At 38.7% G+C, this 21,177-nt stretch overlaps 1 protein-coding gene and 1 long non-coding RNA gene across 3 annotated transcripts in view; one reads left to right on the top strand and one right to left on the bottom strand.

Annotated features, from left to right (window-relative positions):
* The window catches only part of LOC125107613 (uncharacterized), a 357,800-nt gene extending 341,112 nt beyond the window's left edge, over positions 1 to 16,688 (bottom strand). The window contains exon 1 of the long non-coding RNA XR_007129611.1: positions 16,650 to 16,688. This is a non-coding gene — a long non-coding RNA (uncharacterized LOC125107613). The remainder of the gene's footprint in view (positions 1 to 16,649) is intronic.
* Positions 1 to 21,177, top strand: part of SYT1 (synaptotagmin 1) — a 550,018-nt gene that overhangs the window by 485,365 nt on the left and 43,476 nt on the right. The gene's annotated exons all lie outside the window — the stretch shown is intronic.

The raw sequence follows: 21,177 nt of genomic DNA on the forward strand, positions 1-21,177 counted from the left end.
AGTGGAAGGCATTTCATGAAAATAAGATACATGTGCCCATAGTGCTCTGAAGTTTATTCCTAGTACAAGAACGCTAAACTCCTTATAATACTTACATTCCCTGAAACATTCTTCTCCCCCCTGCGCCCCCCCCCCCCCCCCCCCCCCGTTAACTCAGGCTCACGTTTCCGTACAATTCAATGTTCAGAAGGCCCACTAACCTCAGGGACTCTAGAGAAGTACAGAAATACGTGCTTTGCTCCCTTTCACATTCTCCAGAGAAACTCCTTTTCTGACCCCTAATGTACTTAGCCAGGGAAAAAATGGGTGAGTGATTCTGTCCCCTTGTTATTTACTCAAAGAACTAAGAATCTATAAAAGGAAAGGGGGGCGGAATAGAAGGAGAAATCAGAGGAGGTAGAAGAATTCTAAATAAAGCTTTCCTCCAAAATGGAGGATGTAGGCATGTGCTACTCTTCTGGAAATGATCCCGCTTAGTAAAATGATATGGTTTCAGCATTTTTTCCTCTTAGCACTAATGTGCGTATAGGGTTTCAGAGGAAAAAAGCAGATTTAAAACAATGGCAATGATTTGTACTCCAAACACCAAATAGAGATTCGTGGTATTTGATGAAATGTCAATGTCACAGCACAGTCCCCTTTTTGAATTACTAAACAAATTCAAATACTGCAGAAAAGCAAGCCTTTCTAGACTACTCATAAAATATAAGATTTTCTCTCAGGTAGTCTGTGGTATTTGGTACTACATATAATATAGGGTCACTTGCCATCTTCTACGAATGCTCTAAGGGAAATTTACCCACATTTAACACAACTGTTGAAATATTTATTGTTAGCCTGTTAGAGGCCTTAATATGCTTTATAGAACAGACATTGCCATTTTCTAACTATTTTTATCCCAAGTAATAGAGTACAATAGCAAAATAAATTCATATGGTACAGATGGCTATTCAAGCTAATTTTTTAAGTGTTCTTCCTTAAAAAGCAAAACAAAACAAAATCCTTCTGCTTTTCTAACTACCCTTTATGAACATTTTGCTGTTGTCCCTTGCAGAAATGACAGACAAAACAGTGGAATGATCAGCATTTAATTAGGTTTACTTGTTGTTGCAATAGCTTTTAAATTCTTTCTTCTTATGAAAGAGTGAATCCCTAGATTACAGACACATGAAAATAAAGCCTAAACACAGAGAGGAATTTTACTTTGTACTTCTCAGTTCTTAATCATGTAAAGCAGTGCCTTTCTAAAAGGCACAAATTCCTCTTTATGAGTTAATAAGATAAATTCACCTCTAGAACACTCTAAAAATGAAACTGTGATAACTGGCTCCTCGAATATAACCTTTCCTGGATCATGCCTATTAACTGGAAATTCTCTGGGAAAACTAGCATCATACAGAACATATTTGTGCTCTCGTTATTCAACCAGAGTACTTAACCTCTTCTGAAGAACTTAATATTGAGGATATGCTGAGAGGTGATCATTTTAATCTAGATAATTTTTCCAGAAATAAAGAAAATGGAGTCTTAGTAGAAACGAATTCTCCATATACATCATGTTTTCATATTTCACAGAGGGCTGAATTATACCAGCAACAGAGCAAGTGAAAAGTTCCCAGCTTTGAAAATACCCAGCAGATTTTAAGTATTTACCCTAACCACCTCTTAAACATAGGCTCATTGCAATTGCTAATATGCAAGTTGGTGTAAAAGTCTTTATAGTACATATTTCATAAACAGTATAAACCAAATTTTCCATGATTAGATTTGTGTGCCAAAAATCACTAGACAGCCTCTTCCAGGTCTTTTTAACTCATGGGTATTAAAGACAAAACCAACTGAACAGTTTTGTATTAAACAGAAAGGTATCATGTAACAGGGATCTGTAACCAGAGTGGTCATATCTGAAAGAGATATAAAAGTGTTTAAGATCCACTTAAGCATCAACATGTAAAATCTGCATTCACTGACAAAATGTTTCAGTAGCTTTACATTGCCTGACCACACGGGTTAGAGACAAAAATGCTATGGCACAGAGATGGACTTTTGACAAACGTTTCTCACAGTCTCTCCTGGGATATCTGGGGCACCATATACTTAGAGCCATGATGATGATTTAATAGTTACCACATTTCAGGTTTTGAATAGAAGTGTATCAGCAAACAAGAATGAAAGTTGACTCAGTATCATTGGCAGATGTGAGAAAATATGAATTATTACAGGATAGGTTTAATTGGCTTTCTCCTGAATTACAGACATTATGTTCCTAATCTGTTTATACATAGGTGTTTAATTCCCTGATCTTTTGAGTTATTGTTTGATTATTTACTCTTTTCTGGTAATGGTTATTCCCACCAAGAAATTTATAATAATAGCTAATAGGGATGGGAGGAATATTGGATTACACTGTGGAACAAGCAGGTATCAAGAATTTTTCTCCCAAACTCTATAGAGACAAGGACCATATAATCAGTTATTGGAAATGAATTCTCAGGATTGTGTATTTTTTTCTATTTGTGGGTGCTCAATCAAGGTTTATGTATATTCATTGATTTTTCAAGTCTGATTAACTTTAAAAATATAACCAGAATCTTCATGCTCATCCCCCAAAACGTCATCCACGCAATTAAAGTCGTGCTACCCAAATTACCGATGTCAGAGTGCCAAGATGTACAATTCAAAATGGTGTCAGGGCAAAATTATAAGCCAGACCACATATGCAGGATATTATGTGCTTTAGAATAAATTGGTATATTGGGCCAAAGTTACCAATTTGAGGGGCACAGTCAACTGTAGGTATAAATTTCATTACTTGTTTCTTAATTCAGGAAAATATATCTGATATAAGCGTAGTACCTGAAAGAAATAAAGGCATGAATAAAATTGCCTCTGGTGTCTCAGGTGAGAAAGTACATGGTGATTCATAGCTCTCCAAAGATTGCTTCTTTTCCAGCATTTGTCGCTTAGCTGGCCTGTCAGTGAATAAGCTAGAGTCTGCAGCTAAAAGGAAAACAAAATTTGTTATGGTAACTCAGGCTAGCTCAGGATGAAGATGGTGCATGTGAAGGTCATTGCCATGGTCTCCGACCTTGTCTTTGTGCTGTTAGAACTACTCTAAATCAACACTGCCTATCCTGGGCCCTGAATTAACCTGCGGGAGTTGTCCAGTCCCTGGCCTTACTTAGATAAGATTACTTTAAACACTCCCAAAGAAAGGTACAACATCCCTCTTCAGAAATTTGATTCTTAACATTTAAAATATGTTATCATAGAGAATCTAGTTAGGATACATTTCTAACCGAAAAAAGTTCACAAATATAAGATTCTTAAATGAGCCTCAAAGTTGTTGTTTTTTTTTTAAGATTTTTTTTTTTAAATTTATTTGACAGACAGAAATCACAAGTAGGCAGAGAGGCAGGCAGAGAGAGAGAAGGAAGCAGTCTCCCCACTGAGCAGAGAGTTCGATGCGGGACTCGATCCCAGGACCCTGGGATCACACAAATATAAGATTCTTTTGGAAATAGACACACTTTTCCCCAAAAAAGTCATTGGAATCCCCCCCCCCCATTTTCTCCATTTGGGTTCTACTGCATAGACTATCTTCCAGGACCATTAAACTTTTATATAAAATGTTAATAACTACCCTGCATGCCTGGAATTCCCTAGTGTTTAGGTTTTCAAGTATCTTTCACAACCATCATCTCTAACCTCATAATGATCTACAAAAATTCTCAGGGCTATTTCCTGAAGTTTGTCATTTCCACGCATTCCCGCCCAGAGTCGCCCTGCCCGGCTGGGTCTGTGGGCACCCCTGCCCCACAGTGGCCTAGCTTCCCCTGCCATCCTGTACATGGCCTATGTTTCCACAGTTCTGTGCCCTTCTCGCCCTTCCTGCTTATTCTCATGACTCGGACTTCACACACGTCAAAAACATTCTATTGGAACAGTAACTATCGTGGCATTTTGCAAAGTCATTCTGAACACATTTGACACAATGAAGTCTGCCCAGCCACCTGCCTGTAGGGAATCAAGGAAATGAGCTTGAGATCAGAGACACTCCAAATCACCATCACCATTAATATCTTAACCTGTCTATCTCATCTCAATTTGTCTTCATTTTCAGCACTTCTGGGATCTTCACCCTCTTACCCACCTTATCATCTTTGAATATTTTATGTCACTGGTATCCTTCATAAGAGAAATATTTGACATACCGTACACTTTTGCTTGAAGAGATCACCGCAATCGCGCCATAATGAGAACCATAACCATGGGCAAGTCACATAGCTTGTCCAGACATCAATCTCTCAAAAGAAAAAAGTAAACTATTTGACATCTGAGGTCTTTTCATCTTTAAGTCAATGATTCTATTATTTTTTTATTTAATAAGCCAGCCTGTCGAAGTCACTGTAGAGAATAAAAATTATAGTCAAATTATAGTCAAATAGCTCACATATGAAGCTATTTAAATGTCTGCTATACAGAAATTTTTTAAATATTTCTAGCCAGTTATGATCACAGTTTTCTTATTCTATTATTCTTTCTATGTGCATTTGATTAAGGATGATACATAAAATTCTCTTCATATGCGTTCTGTTGGGGATGCTAATTAAGATTTAGCTTATTTTGAAAGTTATTTATAATGTCAGTACATGCTTAAGAAATGCCCAAGTAATAGTTGCTAAGAGAGAGACTACAATATCTATTAAATGGTCTTGGAAATTTCCCTAATATCTAATTATGTATAGATCCAGACTATTCATGCTTGGCATACAAATAACTGTTGGGAATTAGAATGGTTTGACGACGGGCGCCTGGGCAGCTCAGTGGGTTAAAGCCTTTGGCTCAGGTCATGATCTCAAGGTCCTGGGATTGAGCCCCGCATCGGGCTTTCTGCTCAGCAGGGAGCCTGCTTCCCCCTCTCTCTCGGCCTGCCTCTCTGCCTACTTGTGATCTCTCTCGGTCAAATAAATAAATAAATAAATCTTTAGAATGGTTTGACCAATACATGAGATTAAGTGCACACATTTTAGATCTTTTCCTACAAAGTAGGTTTTTATTATAAGATCATATAATCATATTATCAACATATCAATTAGTGATCTATTCAATCCAAAATCTTTGACATCTTATGAAGGACATTAAGTTCTCATCAACAAAGTCACATTGTTACATTAAAATAAAAGAGCCTCCATGTCCTGTGCACATTTTCTTCTATACATTGTACAAATATCTGAAAATGTATGCATATAGCTATAGGGGGTTATAGATTGAGTTGGGTTAGAAAATATCTACAGAGCACTTGTAATAATTCTCCAGTTCCTCGGAGCCCATCTTTTACCACTGCTGCCTTTACCTAGATCCTTTTTCTCTTATACACACACACACACACACACACACACACACACACACACACACACGGTTTGTCTTACTTCTTTCAAAGAACTATAGGCTTGAAACAGCACAAATTTTGTAGTGGTAGAAATTTTAAGAGGAGTTTCCATGTTCTATTCACAAAAAAAAAATTTATGGAAGAAGCCAGTATTTTAAATCCCAATTTTCCAGGGGTAAATATGTTGTTAAAAATATCATTCAAGGACATGATATACATATACATGATTTCAGCCCTCCTTTGCTAAGCCTGTGACACACCTAAATCCTGCCATTTAATGAACTCCAATGGAACTCACCCTTGAATGTCATTAAGGATGTGTATTCACAGTGCCAGAAACCTGCCTATGCCATAAAATTCAGAAAAACATGCTTAGGAAGGAGACTGATCCCACTTGCCATTACACTCCAGGACTCTCTCTACTGGCTACGGAATTGTATGTAATCACATTATTCTCATTCACGTTAACAAACCCGGACAAGAAATAAAAATGTGGAAATATCAGTTCTCTGACTCAAGGCACACTCACAATAGACTAGGGACTATCTTACTAATCTTATCTTTTAGCAACACGAATATCAACCATAGTTTTTACAGAAAGACAGTGAATCTATAGCGCATTGTAAAAATTCCAGTAGGAGCTGTCTATACTTTTCCCTGTATCATGTCTTTTGATAGGCTTTGTAAGCCCTAAATTATATGACAGCCAATGACAGCTAAGAGCATTTTTAATTAACTGGAATAACTTAAGATCCTGCATTTGCTAAGTACTGGATATGAATCAGGCACTGTGCTATGTGCCTCACAGAGAAGATCCCGCCTAATCCTCACGGTAACCTTGGAGGCAGGTACTGTCATTATCATTTTGCAGAGGAGGAAACTGAAACTTTAAGAGTTTAGGTAACTGTCCGGGACTTCAGAGGTGGAGCTGGGACTCAAGTTTGTCTGGCTTCTGAATCACTGATCTGTACTGCGCTCTAGCAGCCTACCGACATTCAGGCTTCCTCTCCTAGCTCACCACAGAATGCTCCACCCCATCGCAGGAACACTGCAAGTATCCTAGAATACTTTCGTTCCATGTCCAAGCTCTTTCGTTGAGTTCAAAGTCTTTCGTGCACTCATTCCAGCCACCCAGTGCAAATTATGTTCTAGGAGCAAGCAATAGTCGTAACACTCAAGAGCAGTCATGGACCCTGGGCCCAGTGCTTATACGGTTGTTTCCTATCAGCAGAATGCATCTGAATCTCCTGGATGACTTGGCTGAAATACGGGTGCTCAGACACACACACACCCCCCCACAGTGATCATGATTATCTCTTGGACAGCAACCCAGGTATCTGCAGATGACTAACTCCATGTTATTCGATGCAAAGTTCTGAAGAATCACCCTTTGGGAAATACTTGCTCAAAGATATACAACAAAACACAAAAGCTAACAAGGTTTTCGTTTTTTGGGTTTTTTTTTTTTTTTTAACAAACCATAAAAGCAGCTTTTAAAATTCCTTTCTGGCTCTGAAATGTACACATCTGGGGAGGCCAGAATCCTACTGCTTAAGATTTTTGAAATGCGCCCCACCCCCTGCCCCCAAGAATGAAAAAAACTAATTCAATGAAGAATGACACAGTCCACAGGTCATTAACTCCAAAGTATGTATTAAGAAGATGGCCAAGAGCTAAAGTGGCCTATTTTCATTGTTTTCTGAATGTGGCAAAGATACTGCCAAGAGCAAGTGTCCAAGATGACACTATCTTTTGTAATCTCTGTAATAGAATCTTTAGTTGGTCCCTCAACAGTTATGGTAGACAGAATTGCACATGATTATAGCCCTCAGGAAACTGAAAGGAAAATAAGATTTTTATTCAGGATAGCGGATTTGTTGTGATCAGAAACCAAGAAATTTTAAAATACCAAGGAGTGTAAACCTGCATTTGAGATTTCAAAGACAGTAGACAGAATACTAGAGGTCATGACTGACAATGAGGTCATCAATGTAGAGTAATTTGTAAACTACATGGAAGAGATCAATCTGTTGATAGCTCTCCAATCTCTATACATTTTAAACTCATACTCCAAATATGCTATATCTACACCAAATGAACAGCATGTACCACCACAAAAATAATCTTCTTTGAAGGATGAGTGGGTAACAAATACAGGAGATAGAACAACCTAATCCTAATCATTGTTTCTCCAAAGGAAGAAGAGTTTGGATATTGTTTTAAGAGTGTATCTCCACGGCCATATTTTCAATCTTTAAAATGTATGTCTGAAATATCTAACTAGGCAAGTTTCCATGGAAATATACTTTGGACAACAATTTTAAAACATACTAATAATCACCAACTGTTTTCTAAGAAATCTTTATTTTCTAATGTACCTACAAAACCACATCAACTTTTTTTGCCATTGTGAAAAACTACATGTAATATGAGAAGTAATGATGTAGACAGTTTTACTATAGATTGTAACATCAGCTGTTCAAAGAGTATATAAAAACCTAGCAAATACAGATTACGGACACATAAATTAGGACAGGAAATGATTTGATACAGCAAATGATAACAGGAAGATGGAAGATACTTCTTTACTCGTACTTGTAACATAAAACTTACTTAAGAGTATAAAGGACAAAGAAAGTACAGAAAGAGTATCAAGAGGTAAACCAATTTAAGATAATGCAAAGTTTAAGAAGACAAATTTTTATGTTTATATGTATAATTTATAGAGAGAGATATATAGAGATGATTCAGCTTAATTAACAATGATCTGGTTCAGTTAAAGAAATCTGAGATGTAGTCTAACCATGTCTGGATAGACAATCCTGAAAATATTTCTTCGGACTTCTGTCAGCCTCCCTCCATCTTCCCTCACTTCATTCTGCTCTGATTCCCCCTGCTCTTTGAAAAAGAGCAAACACTACCAATATTTACCCCTCCGCCAAACCCTAACATCTCTCTGCTGTTCCATTTGGGAAAGTGAGGACCAGCAACCACAGCCATTTCAATGTATACTTTGTTGCTTACTAACTTGAGAGCTACAGCAGGGACTGCATGGAAGAGAGAATACATTACTTGGGTGCAATCTGTTCTAATGCTTTAGCATCTGGTCCCATGTATTATTTAAAATCAGACAAATACATAAACTGTTCACGTAGCCCAGATAGCTGGGTGATCAGTACCTGGTAAATGCTAGAGGTATATAGCTAGGTATTAACTTGAATTGCAATAGACCGGCATATACGAATATAATTTAGGATATCACTGAAGCAGTTGTCAAAATGGAAATAATATTGCTTTTGCTGGAAAGGAAAAATTGAAAACAGTGAAAATGCAGCTAGAAAAAAATTACAGGAAGAAGCTCAAACAGTGTGTCAGGTTTAACCTGTATAGGCAATTGATAAGCACTGATAAAGATAGATTGCTATACAGTATATGACACAGTCTGCAGGATGATTCAGTATCCAAATATGAATCCATTTAAACTCATAAAGATCAATACCAATCAGAAGTTGACGACACATGTCCTACCCTTTATTCTCACATCTCATCTTAGAGGATGACACATTTCAAAATTCATACATTTAAGAATGCCTGACTACTGAGATAGGAACGCATCTATTTGGCTTATTTTATGTTAAAGAAAACTTATTTCAGTCCACATCAACAACCTGAAATACCTAGCTAGAATTCATCAAAAAAGATTTCCACAGCATCATTCAAAAAACAGATGATGGGTTTTCCCTCTTACCACCGAAATGCTAAAACAACTGGACCATAAATTTAATCTTACCAATGGCATATCTACACTCTAGTTGTTTTGCTAATCATTAGTATTTAGTCATTAAATGGATTAGCCTGTCTACATAAAATTACTTCCATAATTATCAATAAAATTAAGGTTAAATAGATGAATCTCATTAGAATCCCAATGTTTGAAAAATTTTTATACACCATACATATAATTTTATATCATTTTTTAATGCCAAGTGATTTTTAAAAGACCTGATACTTAGCAGGCATTAAGCACATTTTTCTTTACTCTCATTTGACAAAAGGTAGAGAAGATTGGCTATAGAAGAGACATCAATCAATCATGTCTGCACTACAAAAATTCTTCTGAATGATTTCATTATAGATTAATTAGTAAAATAGAGAGCTCAATATTTATAGACCTTACTATTAATCTCTGATTAATGAAGATATTTCTTCTCCTATTCTATGTAAGGTATATATTTTACTCAAAGAATATAATGAAAGGAGAGAAAGTACAGGAATATCAAGGGGAAGAAAAACAAGTTGATGTGTAGCGTATCAAAAGTAAATTTCTAGTAAACAAGGTCTTCAGACCATACTCGGGGGGGGAAAAAAAAGATACCCAGATTTTCCTAAGTTAATCATTGTAATAAAGTTAAGAAGACATTCTTATAATCCATGAGACAATCATGACTTTGTCTTAATATGGCTGCAAAACACTCAGTAATACTTTGCCCAGTAGTTACTATACCTAGACACATAATTTTTAATTGGTTAATGCTCAGACATGAAATTATCTATATCCATCTCTAAATCAAATGTTTTAATACTTTAGAAACTGAGGTATTTATTACGTAAACCATTTTATAGGCTTCAAAGAGTACATGAACAGATTTCCAGGCAATAGTAAGGAAAGGCTTATTATCATCTGAGATCGCCCCACCACACCACAGGATGATTGGCTGAGGTGGTTCCTGCCTAAATTGATACTTTGTATTTCACTTCAATACATGCTAGGAGAATATATTTGATAATTTTGTAGCACATTTTAATATTAAAATATTGAAATATTAAATGGGATATTGGTCCAGACTTTCTGGATCTTTAGTACATCAGAGTTACCCTAGCAGATTTTTAAAATACAGATGCCCAGGCTCTATCTCAAGACTGAGAGCTGAAGATTACAGGAAACAATTATTTTTTTAATGTTTCCCAGGTAATACTAATCTAGCACAAAACTAAGTTAAATGAAATCATTCTTTTTCTGATTAAGAATAAAGAAGTAGGGGCACCTGGATGGCTCAGTGGGTTAAAGCCTCTGCCTTAGGCTCAGATCATGATCCCAGGGTCCTGGGATTGAGCCCCACATCAGGCTCTCTGTTCATCAGGAAGCCTGCTTCCCTCTCTCTCTCAATCTGCCTGCCTCTCTGCCTACTTGTGATCTCTGTCAAATAAATAAATAAAAATCTTTAAAAAAAAAAAGAATAAAGAAGTAGAGCTCAAAGAATGAAAGTTTTATTATACACCCAGGCTAAGGGGCACAATCGAAGGCTACGTGGAGAAAAGTCTCTGAAAAAGACACGCAGAATCACAGAGGGTGAACGAGGGGATGGACTTAGCTCTGGAGAACAAAGATGCTGGAAAACCTGGAAGAAAGGGTTCCAAGAACAAGGAAAATGAGTCCCAGGTCCTGAGATGGGACAAAACTTTGTAGTCTGAGGAAGACCTAGAAGGCTGGCCTGTCCAGATCTCGGTGCAGTACTGGGCAAGGACAGGGCATTAGGACCGAGAGTAAGGCAGGAGCCAGCTTGTAGGGGCATCAAAGCATCGACAGCACTTTGGTAAAATGTTCTTAAATAAGATGACAATAAGGAGATCTGCCAGCACTGTGGAATGTTGCTGTGTAGAAGATGGCGGAGGGAGGGTTTCAAAATGGAGGTAAAAGATGATGGTGGCTTAGTACAGGGAAGATTCTAACTGCTCCTCTAAGTGTCAGAAATAGCAAGTTCTCATCGTTATCATTATTTTAGGTTAAAGACTCCATACTACACGTTTTAAAAATTGGGGTGGGGAATATGGGATTCATAAAGGGAACAATCCTGATAGATTTTTTCCTAAGTCTAGGTGATGTTCTAATCCCAACAGCTCTGATTCTAGGAAAAGTTTACATTATGTATTCTATAATCAACTTTAAACTCTGTATTACTATGTAGAGTTGAAATCTCTGGTTTCGTGTTTCTTAGAACATTTTGAATTTAGTCTTATAACTGGATGAGGTTATATTATGTTCCTGTTACGAACATTACATTCTGAATTGTTGTTTCAAGCTAAAAGTTGGCCTTCTAACTTAATTAATTTCTAAAGGCAAAATATCTTTTTTGTTACTACCAGTTATAGTCCATTTGTCCTTCATTACACTTCAGACAGAGTGATCAGTATGCAGGGTCAGTCTGATCCATAGAACAAAAGAACACTGGGGCAGGAGGGCCCTTGCTACAACACAGCTGAGCTCCTCCGAACTCCCAAGGAAATCTGCTCAAACACCATTGAGGGAATTTCACACTTAGGTCAATAGAATATGAAGGTCTATGCTAAATTCCTATCAGTTGCTAACTTGTTTTTAATAATTTATTTGGCTTTCACCCACATTTTATTTATTATGTTCAATTAGCCAACATATAGTACATCATTAGTTTTTGATGTAATGTTCAATGAATCATTAGTGGCATAGAACACCCAGTGCTCATCACAACAGGTGCCCTTCTTAATACCCATCACCAAGTTACCTCCCTCCCCCCATCACCTGAAATTCATTTGGCTTCTAAGCAAGTATCTTTAAAAAATTTTTTTGAATTATTATGTTGAATTCTTAACTTATCCTGGCTTTGCATGATCAGCCAACTGTATTTTCCTGGGTTTACTTTTGGCACCTGTGCTTTAATGCCCATTATGGTGGAAAATATGCAATAGCAAATCAGTAGAGGTCTGCTGATCAAAACAAACATTTATAGAATATGATCTCAGTACTCCAGGAAAAAAAAATTAAGATATGGTTAATGTTTACTTACATAAATCAACATATATAAAATGTTGTCAACAAGAGATACATATCAAACATTTGCAGACAGGACTTGTTAGGGAAGAAAGTTTTCTGGGAGAACTCGTTACTATTTAAGAAAAGAAAAGATGTGGTGTATGGAATGGCAGATTTTAGAAATGAAAGACTTTTAGGAGAAGGGAGAACTTGATATTAGGAACCGGAAACAATTCTTTTCTCTCCAACAGTAATTTAACAATATTTTTTCACAGCTTTTCTAGCTGCTCCCTCCCCAAACTTCTATTTGCCATCACTCTCCAACTCAAGATGATACAAATCACCAGTACTATGAAAATAAATCATGTAATTTCAACTTACGCCTAGTCAGTGTAGGCAATATTAATACACAGTTCAGTACTGTTGTGCCCAGTCTCCTTTGAAATTCTGCAATCTTAGAATCCTATTATTTCAAAGCTATTTCTTTTCTTAGGAGATCGGGATAAAGGAGGGAGGAGAAGGAATATTGATCTTCTCCTTGGTCTTTCCAAGTTTTAGAAGGATTATTGATACTGTTATTTATAAATGCAGATGATTATAGGACCTTGCAACAAGCCGTCTGTGGTCATTTGAATAGTTTTTCCCTCTTAAAATTTTAATCACTGTCATCAGCAGATGTCGAAGAAAATATTGTGATAAAGTCAAAAATCAGAGGTGATGTTCCTGTTATTTAGAAATCATATTTAATTTTCTCTAGAAGTCAATTAAACTGTTCAAGTACATTGCCAAGAAGGAAAAAACTCGCACTGGCTTTCTTTATATTAGGAACAGTCAACAAGTCAACATTGTTCCATTTATCTCATCTTCCAGAACCTATAAGGGGAGAAAGCAAATTAAGTCTTATCATGATGACTGTTGATGGGTTTTTAAGGCTTTTTTTTTTTCCATATATAAATGGGGGAAGAGATTAAATCCTCATGTGGTAAATATTACAGAGTAAAGAATCAGCTCTCAAACTTGGGCATGCTTCAGAATCATTTGGAGGCCCAGGTCAAGGCAGACTGCTGGCCCACTCAAGGAGGTCTGGGGTGGTACTCAAGAATCTGTATTTCTCATGAGTGCCCAGGGGATGCTGGTGTTGAAGTACTGAGAACCACTGGAATTCAGGATGGTTTTCTATCTCCTACTTTTCCTGAGGCATAGAATTTAAAACAACCCATTATATCCACAAGAACAGCATCTTTGAAGCAAAGCTTCCATAGATCTTTAACCACAAAGATTATAGATCTCTCATTTGCAGCTCTGCTGGACAAACCAAATGGACTTAAATAAAAGCAAAGTGTTTATCTGAGCATCCTTCTCTCTAGAGCCAAAAGGACTAGAACACACCTAAGTTTCACCTTTTCTCCTATTCTTGGATCTCTACTTTTTCTCCAGATACCTTATCTGCACCCTCCACGTGGAGTCCAAGCTCCCCACTCTCGCACCTCTATGCTGAACTTAGCCTGTATGTTTCCATGGCGCAACTACATAGAAACAAGCAGGCACAAGAACAGAAGGCTGGTTAAGGCAGGAGCCACAGTTTTCCAGTCAAAAACAAAGATAATACCTCCTTCTCTTGGCTACTGTTGATGAATAAAGGAGAGCTAGGTATATAGAATCAAGCATAATGCCCAGCATATGGGAGGCCAGCTCTCCTCATTGCAGAACCCATTTCCTTTCCATCCTTCTAGAACTTCCAGCCTTCCCATGTCATTTTATTACTCTCCCTACCAGCTGCACTTTGCAACATCCTGAATACCCTAGAGTGTACCAGGCAGAAAGCAGGAGAAAGAAGATGCATGGCAGAGTTGTCAGTTTTCCAGGAGGCAGAGAAAAACCAGAGGACAGATGGATGGTTGCCTGTGAGAAAGCAAAGTACCAGCAATCAGAGCTATAGAATTTTCTGGCCCTTTTAATCACCTCTGGCCTAACAGTTTTAGTGATAGGTCAGCAGGCCATCTGACAGAATTCAACAGATGCAACCACACAGTGCTTGGTGGTAAGCTCTGGACTAATGGTGCCTTGCTGAAAGACAAGCATTAGCTTTTTCACCGTTTCTAACTCACTGTTGTTCCTGCGTTGCCATATCCACAGGACATGCTAGTCCTTTGGTTTCCATGAAGTCCATGCAGAACCAAACTCTGGTCCAAAAGTGGAACAAATATCAGTGTTGTGCTTTCATTCACCCCTTTAGACAACAGAACAATGATCGATGGATTCAAGTAGTCAGCCCAGGAGTTTGAGAAAGGTTATGGTAGCAGTTAGGGACTGGGCATCTGGGTGCCAGTTTTAATAAACAATGTAACCTTGAATAAACCCCTTCAGAGTCTTGTGTCTCTAACCTCATCTGTAAGACAAGATGTCGCCTGGCTAATCCACTTCACATTAGCATACAGAATCTATCAAAATGCTTTAAGAAGTACAAATGTCCAACAAGGGCAAATTTAATACTGGTGGTTAAGTTGAAAATAACTACATTAACTAGAATCAAGTCAATCATCAACTTTCACATATATACCATTTTATCAAGAATGTGCCAGAAAATACCCATAATGTTTTATTTAGCACGCATGAAGCTAGTATTATAAACCTCCCCTCATGATACAGCGTTTGTAAAAAATCCATTGCCAATTTTTCCACTTTGGAATAAATGTCTTTTCTGAGTGCTTTTCTTGGCTAGCAGATTTCTGTGAAAAGAATTTCTTTTTCAATTTGTTTCACTTGTCAATAGGAGATAACACTTGGAAAAAGTACTAACAATTAAGTCTCAAACCTTTTAGGAAAAAGGATAAAGAAGTCAGAGGGTCCCTGGGGGTTTATGCTCCTAGCCCTGGTGTATACTCACAACACTGTTTGCCCGGTAAATGCCTCAGCATTTTCAGAAGTGTAGAGCCCTTCACAGAACCTTCTGACACTAGAGCGGACCCTCCAGCTTGAGTCAATCTATACTCCAGCCCTCAAAAGCTCCAGCAAGAATTTCTCCGGAGAAAAGTCACCGAAACGCCACACACAAACCCTGTGGGGCTAGGCCCCCTCTGCCTGGAAGTGGAGGTGCCTTTCCAGAGCTGCCGTACCACACTTGGCCAGTAGGTGCTGCCATCTCGACACGTGTGACTCTAGCCTGCGCACAGGTTCCAGGTTTCAAGCTCTCGCAGATAAAACCTGGGTTTCGAGGCTGATAAAGTCTTTTTCACAGTTATCTAGGATTGATCAATTCTGAAGGCTCTAATTTTCGTTCTTCGAGCTAACTTAAAGCAGGGCAGCCTGAGAAATACCTCTTAGACGGGCGGCCCGCGGCCTGAGAAGCAGACTTCACAGGTGTTTGCGCTGCAAACCAAAATAGGCCCCTACCTTCAATCACGCCAATGTCAGAGGCAGAAGAAACCCTGCAACAAAGGATGAAAGGAGAGCGAGCTCAGGAAAGCTCATGGCTCCCCCAGAGCTGTTTTAATGTAGAAATCTCTGTGAAAGCTCATTAAGTCGTGTGTGTGTGTGTGTGTGTGTCAGGACTTAGGGAAAAGTCAAAATGAAGGTAGTAAGACACCATGTCCACCCAACCTGACATACTTGTAAAGCATTCAGACTATGCCAAAGAAATTTCCCATGATTCCCCAATATATGAAAGACCTAAATTAGCTCTCCTCAGTAGACCCCAGTCCAGATGAACTGTTACATACCTGGGAGGCAGTTGCCTTTGTTAGAACATGGACCACAAACAAAACCAGTTAAAAAGCAACTCCAAGCAGGAGGGCCCCACAATGGAACGCGAGTTAGGTCCTCTTCATGAGCAAAAAGCATTAGCCATACACCATGAATATCCAACCCATCAGAATAAATCATAATAAAAGACATTAAATGATGGCTGCATATGAGAAAAGCCAGTAAGTTTCTTTTTCCCAGTACTTTCTGCTCATTGGAAACTAGTCATAAGAAAAGGTTTATCCTCAGGCTTCAACCAGAAACTGAATGGAATGAGACCTTGTATTAGGGTCCTCCAGAGAAACAGAACCAATGCGATGGATATGTGAGTTTTAAAAAATAAATAAATAAAATAGAAAGATTTTAAACCAATGACTCACGAAATTATAGAGGCGGCAGGGTAGGCAGAGAGGCTGGAGGCCCTGGAGACACTGATGTTGTCACTCATGGCCAGAGGCAGTCTGGGGGCAGCGTTTTCCCTTCCTGAGCAGTGGTCAGGCTTTTCATAATAGGCCTTCAGTTGGACTCAGCCCTCCCCGTTTTAACTTAAATGACCTATTTAAGACCCTGTCTCCAAATACAGCTGCATTCTGGGGGTGCTGGACCTTAGGATTTCAACATATGAATTTGGGGAGACAGGGTCCAGCCCACTGGAGACATGAACAGGCATTAGAACAATCTAGAGATCAAAACAGAGAAAGACAAGGTTAAGGAGAGGCTGGTAAAAACCTGGGCTTCTTGAAGCAGAGATTCTCAAAGTGTGCTTCCGGACCCAGCAATACCTAGGAAACTGTTAGAAATGCAAATTCTTAAGCCCAAGATGGGCTGCTCCTGTGGGGGGGGAAGGGCACAGCAATTTCTTTTTAAATTTTCATTACGTAAGTATAGTTCATATACAATGTTATATTAGTTTCAGTCTAAAACATGATGATTAGATAATTCTATACTCAAAGCTCAAAATGACATAGTTACCACCTGTCACCATAAAACACGTTATAATGTTACTTATGTTCCTTATGCTTTATTTTCATCCCCATTACCTATTTATTTTACAAATGGAACTTTCTACGTCCTAATCCCCATCACCTATTTCATCCATCTTCCCCCTCTCTTCTGACAACCACCCATCTGTTTGTTCTCTGTACTGATGAGTCTGTTTCATGTCTCGTTTGTTTTGTTTTCTAGATTCCACATATAAGTGAAATCACACGGTATTTGTCTTTTTCTGTCAGATTTATTTCACTTAGCATAATGCCCTAATAATACCTAGAGGTCCATCCATGTCACTAATGACAAGATCTCATTCTTTTTTATAGCTGAATATTCCATTGTGTATATACATACCACATTCTATTCATCTATCAACAGACACTTGGGAGGCTTCCATATCTGGGCTATTGTAAATAATGTTATAATAAATACAGGGGTGCACATATCTTTTCAAATTAGTGCTTTTGTTTTCATCGGGTAAATACCCAGTAGAATTACATGGTATTTCTATTTTTGTTTTCTGAGGAACCGCTATACTCTCTTCCACAGTGGCTGCACCAATTTACATTCCTACCAACAGTGTGTGAGGGTCCCTTTTCCCCACATCCTCACCAACACTTGTTTTTTCTTGTCATTTTGACACTAGCCTTTCGGACTATCTCACTGTGGTTTTGATTTGCATTTCCCTGATGATTAGTGATTTTGATTTGCATTTCTCTGATGATTAGAAGATAATTAGTGATTATCTTCTCAGGTATATCTGTAGGCCATTTGTATGTCTTCTTTGGAAAAATGTCTACTCAGGTCCTCTACTCATTTTTTTAATCAGATTAATTTGCTTTCTCACTGCTGAGATTTATTAGTTCTTTATATACTTTTGATATTAAGCCCTGATTTGGACATATCATTTGCAAATATCTTCTCCCATTCAGTAGGTTACTTTTCCATTTTGTTGACAGTTTCCTTTTCTGTGCAAAGGCAATTTATTTTGGCATAGGTCCCAATATGTCTCCTGAGGCAAGGAAAACAGAAGCAAATAAATATAAACTATTGGGAATATACCAAAATAAAAAAAAATTTAAAAAAGCTTTTTCACAGCAATTTGTTTTTAACAAGCCCTTCAGCAATTCCAGTGATGGCCATAGTTTGAAAACAACTATCTTAGAAGTTGCCTGATTACAAGAACAATCTCACCTAAGAAATTTTCCAACAAACATGGGAGTATATATTATTTGATCTGTGTGGTTTCTTTAAATATATGAGGCTGAGTCATATTTTATAAATCAGCCCTGGAATCCATTTTACTCTTATAAATCGGAACTGGAGCCAGAGCTCTAAGGATAAGCATGATAACAGCACTGCATAGGAACTTGGCCTCTGAATACAGATTTCGCAGGGTAAAAGCAAACTGTGGGTAACCAATAAAGCTTATTTATCAAATACCAGAGCAGTCTAATTGCTGTCTGTCTGGTTGGATACCTCAATTATTTTATGCAAGTCCCATAAATGGCAGACTAAATTACAATGGTTGGACTTAGTAAGATTAATTCTACTCTGTTTAAGAATCGGGGGGAAAAAAAAACCCCAGAAATAGAATTGTTACGTGGTCATGTTTGAGCAAGGTTCAAATTTACACTATGCTACACCTGGCCCTAAAACACATTCTCAACACTCACAACTCAGCCTCTGCCAATGCAGTGGCCAATAAAGCTTTGGCCATGCTTGTCACCATGCCCTTTGGGAATCTACAGTGTTAGGAAAAAGATTGAATTCACCTGTGAGTTATTGTCAAGCCTCAGTGGCTGGTCAGATCTACAAGCAAGGACATGCACGCGGTTTATCCGGAGAAGTCGACTTCATCTGAGACATACATGCTATCCAGTGGTCAGGTCCATGCCACTAAAGGTAAAGCCTACGTCCAGTAAGCCTTCCTGCTTGCCTAGCATAGTTCTCAGAACAGAAGGTGCTGAATCACATTGCACAATACAACTAGACCCAACACTCATAATACTTTTTTTTTTTTTTAAGTAGGCTCCACACCCCAACATTGGGCTTGAGCTCATGACCCGAGATTAAGAGACTCATGCTTTAGGGGCGCCTGGGTGGCTCAGTGGATTGGGCCTTTGCCTTCGGCTCGGGTCATGATCTTGGAGTCCTGGGATCGAGTCCCACATTGGGCTCTCTGCTCAGTGGGGAGCCTATTTCCCCCCTTCTGTCTGCCTCTCTGCCTACTTGTGATTTCTCTGTGTGTCAAATAAATAAAATCTTTAAAAAAAAAAAAAAAAAAGAGACTCATGCTTTACTGACCGAGCCAGCCAGGTGTCCCGATACTCATCAGTCTTTATGTAATTAGGTGGCAAGAATTTCCCAGGTCTTTGGGGAAAAAATTATTTGTGGAGCCTAAATTTTTATATTGGCTATCAAGAAAAAGATTGTCAGGGGCGCCTGGGTGGCTCAGTGGGTTAAGGCCTCTGCCTTCGGCTCAGGTCATGGTCCCGGGGTCCTGGGATCGAGCCCCGCATCGGGCTCTCTCCTCAGCGGGGAGCCTGCTTCCTCCTCTCTCTCTCTGCCTGCCTCTCTGCCTACTTGTGATCTCTGTCTGTCAAATAAATAAATAAAATCTTTAAAAAAAAAAAAAAGAAAAAAAAAGAAAAAGATTGTCAGGTGGTCCTTTTGATTGGACCAAGATCTACATATACCCTCTTTGTCACATTCTGTCACAGAATGAAAACTATGAGCTGAATATATTTGGGTAAGACCTATATGAACAAGCTTAAGGACTAATTGTGAGTTGCAGTTTTTAACTGTGTCCAGATAGAACAGAGAACATTTTCACACTGAGCAACTCTATCAGCAGCAGGTCATTGATTGAGAAGTTGATGTTTGTCTGGTGCCACCAGAATAAGGGCTATCTTATTGCTGGAAGCTAGTGTTCTAGACAAATAGTCAGGTACTGTAATCTGTATTCTTTTTTTTACTCCTCTATGACTCACTCTTCTCTGGTTTTATCACTAGAGCTCTCCCTGGGGTGGTTCATTACCTGTGACTGATCATACTGTGTTGGTCTCTCCCATTAATAATAAGTGAAGTTTATTCAAGAATTATCTTGAAAGGAAAATAGGTTCATAAGAGTAGCCTCTATGGTTTTGAGAGGAGGCCATCCCACAAATATGGCAAGGACCTTGACTATGTGAGAGGTAGTAGAATGTCACCAGTAATGACAATTTAGCACCAGGTGGTAGTATAACCATTTCTGTCCCACTTCCCCTCCCAAAGCCCAATTACCTAGCTGCCACCCATTAGTTGGGAAGCCATGAGAGAAAGAAAAGATTGAATCCTGGAATGGTTAGGCCCATTTGCTGTTCCATTGGGATGGTTCTGGTTCTCACATTCTCAGAAATGCAAATCCTAAGTTCTGAGAAGATCCAGAATCATCTTTGTGGACCACTGCCATCTCAGTTCTTGGCCTCAGCTTGTAGATAGGGTGTATCAATAGCACAGTCTGTGCTTTGGAGCTACATCAAAACTCCTTCAATGCCCCCTCCTGGTATCAGAAGATCAGACTGCCTATGTTCCTTCACTTCCCTTGTACGTGGCCCACGCAGAGATTTTAGTCTTAGAGCAGACGTGTTTGTCTTTCACACAGTATACTCAAAGTAGGCATACATTGCTGCTTCTTTTCCTCCACCTTTGGCCACATCTCCGCTTCATGGAGACTTGTTTTTTCCAGCTACCTCCTCCTGCAAACAATAATCTTCCCTCCGTTAATCCTGTTTGTACCACCTTCCAACACTGGGCACTGCCAAAAGACGTTGCGTCCAGAACGGGTTGAACCTCACATGCATGGGCAATATTCCTGACTCACCTGGAGGTAGTTTGGCCTGGGTATTACACTTGAATTTTAAGCAGACGTATGTAAGAGCAGTTCTGGGATTAGCCACTCTGAACAGGAGATGGCAGTAGCAGCCAAGGCATTGGGTCACTCTGGTCCCAGTCCTTCGAAGAAAGGGCACTTCCTGTCTGCTGTCATTTCTGGGCATAGTATAGTCTCACCGAAGCCATGGTGGCTAAATAATGCATCCAAAGTCCCAGACCTTGTGCAGTCCCACAACTATCAGAGGACTAAATATTGCTCAAATTGAAGACTAAATAACCAAATGAACAAGGTGGGAAGTTACTGTTAAGTCTCACTTCAAAGGAAAGGAAGAGTCCTCCAGAAAGCACGGACACTCCTACTCAGGTTGACATTAGTGAGATAGTTGGAAAA

The sequence above is a fragment of the Lutra lutra genome, chromosome 8 (assembly GCF_902655055.1).
Source record: "Lutra lutra chromosome 8, mLutLut1.2, whole genome shotgun sequence".
Classification (NCBI taxonomy): domain Eukaryota; kingdom Metazoa; phylum Chordata; class Mammalia; order Carnivora; family Mustelidae; genus Lutra; species Lutra lutra.